Genomic DNA, 11,935 nt, shown 5'->3' on the forward strand with positions numbered 1-11,935 from the left:
CCCGCGACCCCAAAAGGGACAAGCGGTAGAAAATCGATGGATGGATATTCAGTCTGAGCCTGGGCCCCTGTAGAGGGTGTCCAGACTGAGGCCAAGGGAAAAAAACTCATAGCCATAGCAGAAGAAGTAAGAGAGGGAAACATCAAAGAACACAAAGGACTTTAAAGACATTAAAAGAGCAGATATGATGCAACCAGCTGCCACTCCAGCAGTGCCACTTCTACACACAGCCACAAAAGTAAAACAACAAAAAAACAAAAACTAATCAACCAATAATATACATTGCGCACATACAATTGCACCATGCATAGACAAGCAACCAAACAAAAACATAATTTCAACACCCACACACACTGTGGTGGCCTCTGCAGTGCTCCACACCATCGTCTGCTGGGGTGGGGGGGAGCATGGCCAGAGACAGGAACAGACCCAACAAAAAAACCAAGAGAGCCGACTCCACCCTCAGCCGCCCACCAACTCTCGGACAGTATCCAGTCCGCATGCATGAGCGAGGATGCGTCCAATTCACGCTCATTCAGCCAAGACACTGTGAAGCCCGTCCGTGCCGGTGCCCAGCGCCAGCTCTGCAGCCCTGTCTCTTCATCCGCATCTCCTCTCCTACAGTCTCTCCAAACGTACTCTGGTGTGGCAGAGACCCAGCAGCTGGTCTCCATGGCCAAAAGGCTACCGGTAGGCAGATCCAGAAGCCCACAAAAAAGCACCGCAGAAGTTACGAAAGTGCCACCCCTTGTCGCACAGCACCAAAGGGTCCCGAACCAAAAGGCAAAAAAAAAAATACACATGAAAACAAGATGGAAACACCAGGAACACAAAAGGATGACACAAGAGTCCAGAGCTCCTGCCAACAGTAAATAATTGTAATACATTTTTTGTCAACATCAGCCCAACTTTGGTTAAACAAATGGCAAAAGTTAAACTTGACAATATAATGGGAAAAACAATAATAGATCATCCATCCATCCATCCAATTTCTACCGTTTGTCCCTTTTGGGGTCGCGGGGGTCGCTGGAGCCTGAATGTTGTATGTCTATCTGTGTTGGCCCTGTAATGAGGTGGCGACTTGTCCAGGGTGTACACCGCCTTCCACCCGAATGCAGCTGAGATAATAGATCATATTGGTTGTATTTTTCTTGATAAAGTGGAGAAGTTTGAAATATTACAAATTATGAAGCAGTATCCAAATATGATCTCAAACGATTATGTACACATGAACATGACATCTATAAAGAACATCTTAGATTTAGTTATTGAACCATTTATTATTGTTGCACAATGAGTTATTGAACTCATTTGTAACTTGTCATTCAAGGAGGGAGTATTCCCAGATTTTATGAAAATTGCTGAAGTAAAACCACTTTCCAAATGTCGAAACAAGCGCGAGTTCTCCTTTTACAGACGAAGATCACTTCTCAAAAGTCTTAGAGCAATTGTTTGCTGTTAGGTTGAATACATTCATAAGCTGGCACCTTATTGTGGTAGAGGAGTTTATGTGTCCCAATGATCCGAGGAACTATGTTGTCCGGGGGCTTTCTATGCCTCCTGCTAGGGTCTCCCAAGACAAACAAAACCTCGGTGAGGGATTACACAAAGAGCAGCTCGAAGATCTCTATGGAAAGTCAAATTGAAGGACCCAGATTTCCCTGGCCCGGACGCTGGCCCCTCTGGAGACAGGCCCAGAGGTGGGGCTCAATGGTGAGCACGGAAAGGTAATGTGGGTTCCCCCTCCAATAGGCTCACCACTAATAGGAGGGGCCATAGAGGTCGGGTGCAGTGTGACCTGGGCGGCAGCTGAAGGTAGACCCCTCGGCTATAGAAGCTAGCTCTTGGGACGTGGAACGTCACCTCGCTGGGGGGTGGGGGGAAAGGAGCCTTAGCTGGTGCACAAGGAGCCTTAGCTGGTGCACAAGGTGGAGAACTTCTGGCGAGATCCAGTCGGACTCACTTCGATGCAAAGTAGGAACCAGTCCTCTCGAGAAGGGCTGGACTCTTCCACTCTGGCGTTGCACGCAGTGAGAGGCGACGGGTTGGGGTGGCAATTCTTGTTGCCCCCCGGCTCAGAGCCTGTAAATTGGAGTTGAAGGGTAGTTTCCCGCCGCCTGTTTGCACTGAACAGCAGCTCAGATTACCCACCCTTTTGGGATCCCTCGAGGAATTACTGGAGAGTGCTCCCTCTGGTTATTGCCTTGTTCTGCTGGGTGACTTCAATGATCACATTGGCAACGACAGTGAAACCTGAAGAGTAGGTGTTTTGTTATTGGACTTTTGTGTTCGTCACAGACTGTCTAAAACGAACACCATGTTCAATACATAAGGGTGTCCATATGTGCACTTGGCATCAGGACCCCTTTGGCCACGGTTTCATGATCGACTTTGTAGTTGTGTCAACGGATTTGCAGTCTCATTTTTGGACACTCGGGTGAAGAGAGGGGCGGAAATGTTTACCTATCAACATCTGGTTGCGAGTTGGCTCTGATGGTGGGTGAGGATGCTGGTCACAACTGGCAAGCCCAAACGCATGGTGAGGGTCTGCTGGGAACATCTAATAGAGTCTCCTGTCAGAGAGAGTTTCAATTCCCACCTCCGGAAGAACTTTGAACATGTCACGAGGGAGGCGCTGGACATTGAGTCCGAAAGGACCGTGTTCCATACCTCTATTGTCGAGGCGGCCGATCAGAGCTGTGTCCGCAAAGTGGTTGGTGCCTGTCGTGGCAGTAATTCCAGAACCCACGAGTGGACACCAGTGGTGAGGGATGCCGTCAAGCTGAAGAAGGAGTCCTATCGGGTTCTTTTGGCTCATGGGACCCTAGAGGCAGCGGACAGGTACCGACAGGCCAAGCGGCACGCGGGTTTGGTAGTTGCATAGGCGAAAACTCGGACATGGGAAGAGTTCAGCGAAACCATGAAAAAAGACTTCTGGATGGCTTTGAAGCAATTCTGGACCATCATCTGCTGCCTCAGGAGGGGTAAGCATATAAGCATATAACATATATAGCATATGACACCTTATATAGTGGGGATGGTGTGCTGCTGACCTCGACTCTGGATGGTGTGGATTGGCAGAGGGAATATTTGAGGACCTCCTCAATCCCACCATCATGTCTTCCTATGAGGAAGCAGTGCCTGGGGAATCTGTGGTAGGCTCTCCTATTTCTGGGCCTGAGGTTGCCGAGATAGTTAAAAAACTCCTCGGTGGCAGGGCCCCGGGGGTGGAGGAGATCCGCCTGGAGTTCCTTAAGGCTCTGGATGTTGTGGGGCTGTCTTGGTTGACAAGACTCTGCAGCAATGCGTGGACATCGGGGGCGGTGCCTCTGATATGGCAGACCGGGGTGGTGGTTCCTTTCTTTAAGGAGGGGAAGCGGAGGGTGTGTTCTAACTATTGTGGGATCACACTCCTCAGCCTTCCCAGTAAGGTCTATTCAGGTGTACTGCAGAGGTGGCTACGCCGGATAGTCGAATCTCGGATTCAGGAGGAGCAGTGTGGTTCGTGCTGGTCGTCTCCTGCTTCGTGGACTTAGAGAAGGCCTTCAACCATTCCCCTGGGGAAGTCCTGTGGGGAGTGCTCAGAGAGTTTGGGGTATCGGACCATCTGATTGTGGCGGTTCGCTCCCTGTATGATCAGTGTCCGCATTAAGTAAGTCGGATCCATTTCCATTGAGGGTTAGACTGCGCCAGGGCTGCCCTTTGTCACCAATTCTGTTCATAACTTTTATGGACAAAATTTATAGGCGCAGTCAGGGCATTGAGGGGATCTGGTTTGGGGCTGCAGGATTAGGTCTGTGCTTTTTGCAAATGATGTGGTCCTCATGGCTTCATCTGGCCAGGATCTTTAGTTCCCACTGGATCAGTTCGCAGCCGAGTGTGAAGCGACTGGGATGAGAATCAGCACCTACAAACCCAGGTCCATGGTTCTCCGTGTTGGGGAGGAGATCTTACCCCAAGTGGAGGAGTTCAAGTACCTCAGAGTCTTGTTCAAGAGTGAGGGAAGAATGGATTGTGAGAATGACAGGCGGATCGCTACTGTTTCTGCAGTGATGCGGACCTTCATCGGTCCATCGTAGTGAAGAAGAAGCTGAGACGGAAGGCGAAGCTCTCAATGTACTGGTCGATCTATGTTTCCATCCTTACTTATGGTCATGAGCTTTGGGTTATGATCAAAAGGACAAAATCATGGGTACAAGTGGCCAAAAGGAGTTTCCTCCATCGGGTGGCGGGGCTCTCCCTAAGAGATAGGTTGAGAAGCTCTGTCATTTCGGAGGAGCTCAAAGTAAAGCCGCTGCTCCTCAACATCGAGAGGAGCTAGATGAGGTGGTTCAGGCATTTGCTCAGGATGCACCCAAGACATGTTAGGGCATGTTTGACCGGGAGGAGACCACGGGGAGGACCCAGGACACGTTGGGGAGACTAGGTCTCCCGGCTGGCCTGGGAATGCCTCAGGATCCCCCAGAAGGAGCTGGACAAAGTGGCTGGGGAGAGGTAAGTCTGGGCTTCCCTGCTTAGGCTGCTTACCCCGCGACCCAACCTCGGATAAGCGGAAGAAAATGGATGGATGGATGGACAGTCATTGATAAATATAATATCTCAAGCATTAGACTCTAGAAAGAGGTTCCGCTGCCTCCGAAGCAGAACCACCAGGTTCTGTAACAGCTTCTTCCCTCAGGCCGTAAGACTCTTGAACGCATCATAATTAAATTATCCCCTCAACTCCCCCCAAAATGGATTAACTCGCTGGAATACAAAAGACAATACAACATACATCCATAAACGTGGACGCATGTGAAAAAGTGCAATATATTTATCTGTACATTAATCTATTTATTTATTTATGTATATTTATATATACATATTTATTTATTTTATATATATATTTATATATTATTTATATATATTTATTTATTTATATATGCACCTTATTACTTTTTTATCCTGCACTACCATGAGCTTATGTAACGAAATTTTGTTCTTATCTGTGCTGTAAAGCTCAAATTTGAAAGACAATAAAAAAATAAAAAAATAAAAAAAGGAACTCTAAGTCTAAGTCTATTAGTAAATATGGGTTCCGTCCTAACCACTTGACTGCAACAGCAATAATTGATTTGGCGGAAGAAATTTCAGATGCAATAGATAAAAACAATATTTAGTAAGTATGTGTGTAGATCTTCAAAAAGCGTTTGATATGCATGATCATGAAATATTACTAGACAAACTGTACAAATATGGAATACGAGGAGTGGCTCATGAGTGGGTCAAACGCAGTGTTGGGTTAGTTACTGAAAAACAGTAACTAGTTATAGTTACTATTTACTTCATTTCAAAAGTAACTCAGTTACTAACTCAGTTACTTACACCAAAAAGTAATGCGTTACTGTGAAAAGTAACTATTTAGTTACTTCTTTTTTTCTTCTTTTTTTTTTAAAGCTCCAATTAATGCCCTTTTAGCCTTCATTTCAGTACTGTTATTGCACTGGAGAATAATACAATCTGTTGATCAACTTGACATACATTTGTATCACTGAACTCTGCTAAGCAATGTGGTCGACATACAACACACAAAGACAAAGATATGTTACAAAGGCCAATTTGTTTCTGGCCAGAACAAATTGACAAAACTATTTTAAATAGCTGCAACATAACGTACATAAGTAACAAACAGCATAATAACAGCATAGCTGTAAAGCAAGAAAGGCACACACTACATACACAAAGCCTAACCAGGCATTTTTTCCTCAAGAAATTCTGACACAAAATCATGTCTGAAGCCCAGAACACTCTACACGTTTCCCCAGTTTTAGTTTAGAGATAAGGAAAGATTGGCCTGGCCCATTAGCATCCCTCTTTATGTTTGTGAACTTTATAGTCTATACATTTAGAGTGATGTGATAATCAAACACTCTAGAAGTCTAAAATGAAAGAGTATATAAGATAATTGACAGCAACGTTCCCTCTAAGGAGCGTGCCTGTGCAATTGCGCACTGCTCAAGCGTCCTCTGCGCACGACAAATCTATGCCACGCACAAAAACAAATAAAAAAATAAGCGCATAACAATTTTCGACACGACATGGACACGACAGAGAAAACCATTTTCGTCATCATTGTTCAAATATAACAATACGTCTGTCGAGACGCTTTGAGGACATGAATTCCATCCATCACTTTACTGAGCAAAACTCTTTATTGTCGGCCATAAACACATCACTGTTATATCAACAGCAGCCGCTCGCTCTTTCTCACTTGCCCCAACACATGCACATATGGCACTTAGCCAGTGATGCGTTTACAGCCACACAAAAAGTCGGACAACTCCAACACCACACATACAGTGTAATTCCAGGTCGTTACTCTATGATTTACCAATCAAATGTGTGCCTATTCTAGTGTCATTTATTAGGAATCTTAATTTATAAATATTAATCATTAAATGCTGTTAATATATTAAATACATACTAATAAAAATATTTTTTTTTTACAAACAGGAAGTTGCAGGAATGTACACATGATCCCCTGCTTACATCTCATTGTGCACCATGTGAATGTTTTAATGGGAACTAAATGCAATGTCTGAAAGGGGTACAAACTATTTCCAAAGCAGGACCTCCACCCAGACAAACAATACAAGTACACAATTCATGAAAAACAATATTTTTTGTTATTGTCATTGTAAGTGGGCCTAAACACTTCCATCCATCCATCTTCCTCCGCTCATCCGAGGTCGGGTCGCGGGGGCAGCAGCCCAAGCAGGGAAGCCCAGACTTCCCTCCCCCCAGCCACCTCGTCCAGCTCCTCCTGTGGGACTCCGAGGCGTTCCCAGGCCAGCCGGGAGACATAGTCTTCCCAACGTGTCCTGGGTCTTCCCCGCGGCCTCCTACCGGTCGGACGTGCCCTAAACACCTCCCTAGGGAGGCGTTCGGGTGGCATCCTGATCAGATGCCCGAACCACCTCATCTGGCTCCTCTCGATGTGGAGGAGCAGCGGCTCTACTTTGAGCTCCTCCCGGATGGCAGAGCTTCTCACCCTATCTCTAAGGGAGAGCCCCGCCACCCGGCGGAGGAAACTCATTTCGGCCGCTTGTACCCGTGATCTTGTCCTTTCGGTCATAACCCAAAGCTCATGACCATAGGTGAGGAGGGGAACGTAGATCGACCGGTAAATTGAGAGCTTTGCCTTCCGGCTCAGCTCCTTCTTCACCACAACGGATCGATACAGCGTTCGCATTACTGAAGAGGCCGCACCGATCCGCCTGTCAATCTCACGATCCACTATTCCCTCACTCGTGAACAAGACTCCGAGGTACTTGAACTCCTCCACTTGGGGCAAGATCTCCTCCCCAACCCGGAGATGGCACTCCACCCTTTTCCGGGCGAGAACCATGGACTCGGACTTGGAGGTGCTGATTCTCATCCCAGTCGCTTCACACTCAGCTGCGAACCGATCCAGTGAGAGCTGAAGATCCTGGCCAGATGAAGCCATCAGGACCACATCATCTGCAAAAAGCAGAGACCTAATCCTGCAGCCACCAAACCAGATCCCCTCAACGCCTTGACTGCGCCTAGAAATTCTGTCCATAAAAGTTATGAACAGAATCGGTGACAAAGGGCAGCCTTGGCGGAGTCCAACCCTCACTGGAAACGTGTCCGACTTACTACTGGCAATGCGGACCAAGCTCTGGCACTGATCATACAGGGAGCGGACTGCCACTATCAGACAGTCCGATACCCCATACTCTCTGAGCACTCCCCACAGGACTTCCCGAGGGACACGGTCGAATGCCTTCTCCAAGTCCACAAAACACATGTAGACTGGTTGGGCAAACTCCCATGCACCCTCAAGGACCTTGCTCGAAGACCTCTATGAAGAAAACAAACAAGGAACCCAGATTTCCCTTGCCCGGACGCGGGTCACCGGGGCCCCCCTCTGGAGCCAGGCCCGGAGGTGGGGCACGATGGCGAGCGCCTGGTGGCCGGGCCTGTCCCCATGGGGCCCGGCCGGGCACAGCCCGAAGAGGCAACGTGGGTACCCCCTCCAATGGGCTCACCACCCATAGCAGGGGTCATAGAGGTCGGGTGCGATGTGAGCTGGGCGGCAGCCGAGGGCAGGGCACTTGGCGGTCCGATCCTCGGTTACAGAAGCTAGCTCTTGGGACGTGGAACGTCACCTCGCTGGGGGGGAAGGAGCCTGAGCTAGTGCGCGAGGTGGAGAAGTTCCGGCTAGATATAGTCGGACTCACTTCGACGCACAGCAAGGGCTCTGGAACCAGTTCTCTCGAGAGGGGCTGGACTCTCTTCCACTCTGGCGTTGCCGGCAGTGAGAGGCGACGGGCTGTGGTGGGAATTCTTGTTTGCCCCCGGCTCAGAGCCTGCACGTTGGAGTTCAACCCGGTGGACGAGAGGGTAGCTTCCCTCCGCGTAAGCGCAAACCGCAGCTCAGAGTACCCACCCTTTTTGGATTCACTCGAGGGAGTACTTGAGAGTGCTCCCCCGGGTGATTCCCTCGTTCTACTGGGGGACTTCAATGCTCATGTTGGCAGCGACAGTGAAACCTGGAGAGGCGTGATCGGGAAGAATGGCTGCCCGGATCTGAACCCGAGCGGTGTTTTGTTATTGGACTTTTGTGCCCGTCACAGATTGTCCATAACGAACACCATGTTCAAACATAAAGGTGTCCATATGTGCACTTGGCACCAGGACACCCTAGGCCGCAGTTCCATGATCGACTTTGTAGTTGTGTCATCGGATTTGCGGCCTCATGTTTTGGACACTCGGGTGAAGAGAGGGGCGGAGCTTTCTACCGATCACCACCTGGTGGTGAGTTGGCTGCGATGGTGGGGGAGGATACCTGACAGACCTGGCAGGCCCAAACGCATTGTGAGGGTTTGCTGGGAACGTCTGGCAGAGTCTCCTGTCAGAGAGAGTTTCAATTCCCACCTCCGGAAGAACTTTGAACATGTCACGAGAGAGGTGCTGGACATTGAGTCCGAATGGACCATGTTCCGCGCCTCTATTGTCGAGGCGGCTGATTGGAGCTGTGGCCGCAAGGTAGTTGGTGCTTGTCGTGGCGGTAATCCTAGAACCCGTTGGTGGACACCGGCGGTGAGGGATGCCGTCAAGCTGAAGAAGGAGTCCTATCGGGTTCTTTTGGCTCATAGGACTCCTGAGGCAGCGGACAGGTACCGACAGGCCAAGCGGTGTGCGGCTTCAGCGGTCGCAGAGGCAAAAACTTGGACATGGGAGGAGTTCGGTGAGGCCATGGAAAATGACTTCCGGACGGCTTCGAAGCAATTCTGGACCACCATCCGCCGCCTCAGGAAGGGGAAGCAGTGCACTATCAACACCGTGTATGGCGAGGATGGTGTTCTGCTGACCTCGACTGCGGATGTTGTGGATCGGTGGAGGGAATACTTCGAAGACCTCCTCAATCCCACCAACACGTCTTCCTATGAGGAAGCAGTGCCTGGGGAGTCTGTGGTGGGTTCTCCTATTTCTGGGGCTGAGGTTGCTGAGGTAGTTAAAAAGCTCCTTGGTGGCAAGGCCCCGGGGGTAGATGAGATCCGCCCGGAGTTCCTTAAGGCTCTGGATGCTGTGGGGCTGTCTTGGTTGACAAGACTGCAGCATCGCGTAGACATCGGGGGCGGTACCACTGGATTGGCAGACCGGGGTGGTGGTTCCTCTCTTTAAGAAGGGGAACCGGAGGGTGTGTTCTAACTATCGTGGGATCACACTCCTCAGCCTTCCCGGTAAGGTCTATTCAGGTGTACTGGAGAGGAGGCTACGCCGGATAGTCGAACCTCGGATTCAGGAGGAACAGTGTGGTTTTCGTCCTGGTCGTGGAACTTTTGGACCAGCTCTATACTCTCGGCCTAAACACTTATATTAGAAATTGAAATGACTGCTGTCATTTGATTATAATAATAAGAGAATGTTGTCTGTCTATCTGTGTTGGCCCTGCGATGGGTGGGGACTTGTCCAGGGTGTACCCAGCCTTCCGCCCGAATGCAGCTGAGATAGGCTCCAGCGACCCCGAAAGGGACAAGCGGTAGAAAATGGATGGATGGATGGAGATTGAACTTGTTATTTAGTCAGGTTTGGGACAGGTGTGCTGCTGGTGTAGCCACAGTGTGCACGTCTGATGTTGCTCACATGGGCTCCACTGAATGCTCAGGGAGTTTTTGCGTTTGCTCACACACATGAAAAATTAGAGGGAACATTGATTGACAGAGTGTGTGTACCTTCAGTGCTGAATGATGAGCAAAGGCATAGTTAATCCTTAAGTGGTGGTGGTGGAGGTGAAGTGTCATTGGAGTCTCTATCTCTCTTTACTAGCTTCGTCGAAGCATGTTGCTTATGTAGCTTGTTTCAGCAGATTTGAATTGCTGTTTTGGGCAGTAGATGGGATCTTTGATCCAAAGCACAATTTACATTTAACTAAAATGTTCTTTTCTTTGTGCTCGACAAAAGAAAAGTAGTGAAAATATCTCGATGTTAGCAAACTCGACTTCTGGCTCCGCTATGATCAGACACGCCCCCTCCCTCTCCTCCCTCCCCACACTCACACTCACACACACACCCACAAAGAGTGCATGTCTCTCTCTCTTCTCCGGCTTGTGACACAAGAAGAATCAGAACGATGACACAGCAGCGCTCCGATAAAACACACTTTATACTACATAAAAAGTAACGTAAAATAACGCAGTAACGCATCATGTAGTAACGGTAACTGAGTTACTGAATATAAAAAATAACGCGTTAGATTACTAGTTACCGCCGAAACTAACGGCGTTACAGTAACGCGTTACAACGCGTTAGTCCCAACACTGGTCAAACGTTACCTGAAGGACAGAAAACAGTGTAAGTAAGTCTGCCTTACATAATATTAGTTGTGGAGTACCACAAGGACCAGTCCTTGGACCAATACTGTTTATCATGCACGTCAATGATATAACATGGCTTCCAAACTGTTTTAAGTGTATTTTATTTGGGGACGACACACCCTTATTTTATTCAGGACAAAATATTAGAGATGTGTTAGAGGTGGTTGAAAATGAATCCATCAAAATTAAAGATGGTTTGATGTAAATAAATGATCCTTGAATACTAGTAAAATTAAGTTTATGATTTTTTGTAGCAGTAGAAAAAGTGTGGATCTCATTATATGTCGAAGGAGTTGAGATCAAAGAACACAAGAGATCAAGTTTTTGGGTGCTATGTTTGATGAACATTTGTCATGGAAATCAGCAGTCCTTCTCAAATAGTGTGGCGGGCCCCCCTGGGTGGGCGCAGTGCGATGCCAAGAGGGACCCGTGTGACCTCGGGGAACATCCTTTTTTTGCCTTACCAGAATATGATGAAGCGTATGTAGCACTTGGCTTTACTGTAACCACGGCGGAAGACGTGCTATTCTACACAAAGTGAAGTAATTGCTAAATCAAAGAGCATTGTATATTTTGTATTACTCACTGATTGTTCCATTTCTAACACGGGGTAGTGCCTGTAAAACATATTGAAATCCAATCTTCCTTCTGCAGAAAAGAGCCGTAAGAATCATTGCTAGAAATGCATATAGGGAACCCACAAACCCAATATTCAAGTACCGAGTATAATATTCTAAAAACAATTCTACCAAACAGCATTCAAAAAAGATTTGTTAAAACAGAAAGTAATTATAATCTAAAAGGAACTGAGATGTTTAGTAAATCGAGAAATAGAACAGTGACAATTGAAAGATGCATTTCAGTCAAAGGTTTTTTTTTTTGAAAATCATGATGATGAAAAGATAGGATTTGGAGTAAATATTTTGCTTCCATGTTTAATTATTTTGTTGTTTGTTATGAAATATGTATGTTATGAATACAGATTGCCTAAATGGTCTCCTGAGTTGAACAACAACTGTTGTAATTGTGTGAATATGGGACAGATGTTATAA

The sequence above is a fragment of the Nerophis lumbriciformis genome, linkage group LG02, assembly GCF_033978685.3.
Source record: "Nerophis lumbriciformis linkage group LG02, RoL_Nlum_v2.1, whole genome shotgun sequence".
NCBI classification, from domain to species: domain Eukaryota; kingdom Metazoa; phylum Chordata; class Actinopteri; order Syngnathiformes; family Syngnathidae; genus Nerophis; species Nerophis lumbriciformis.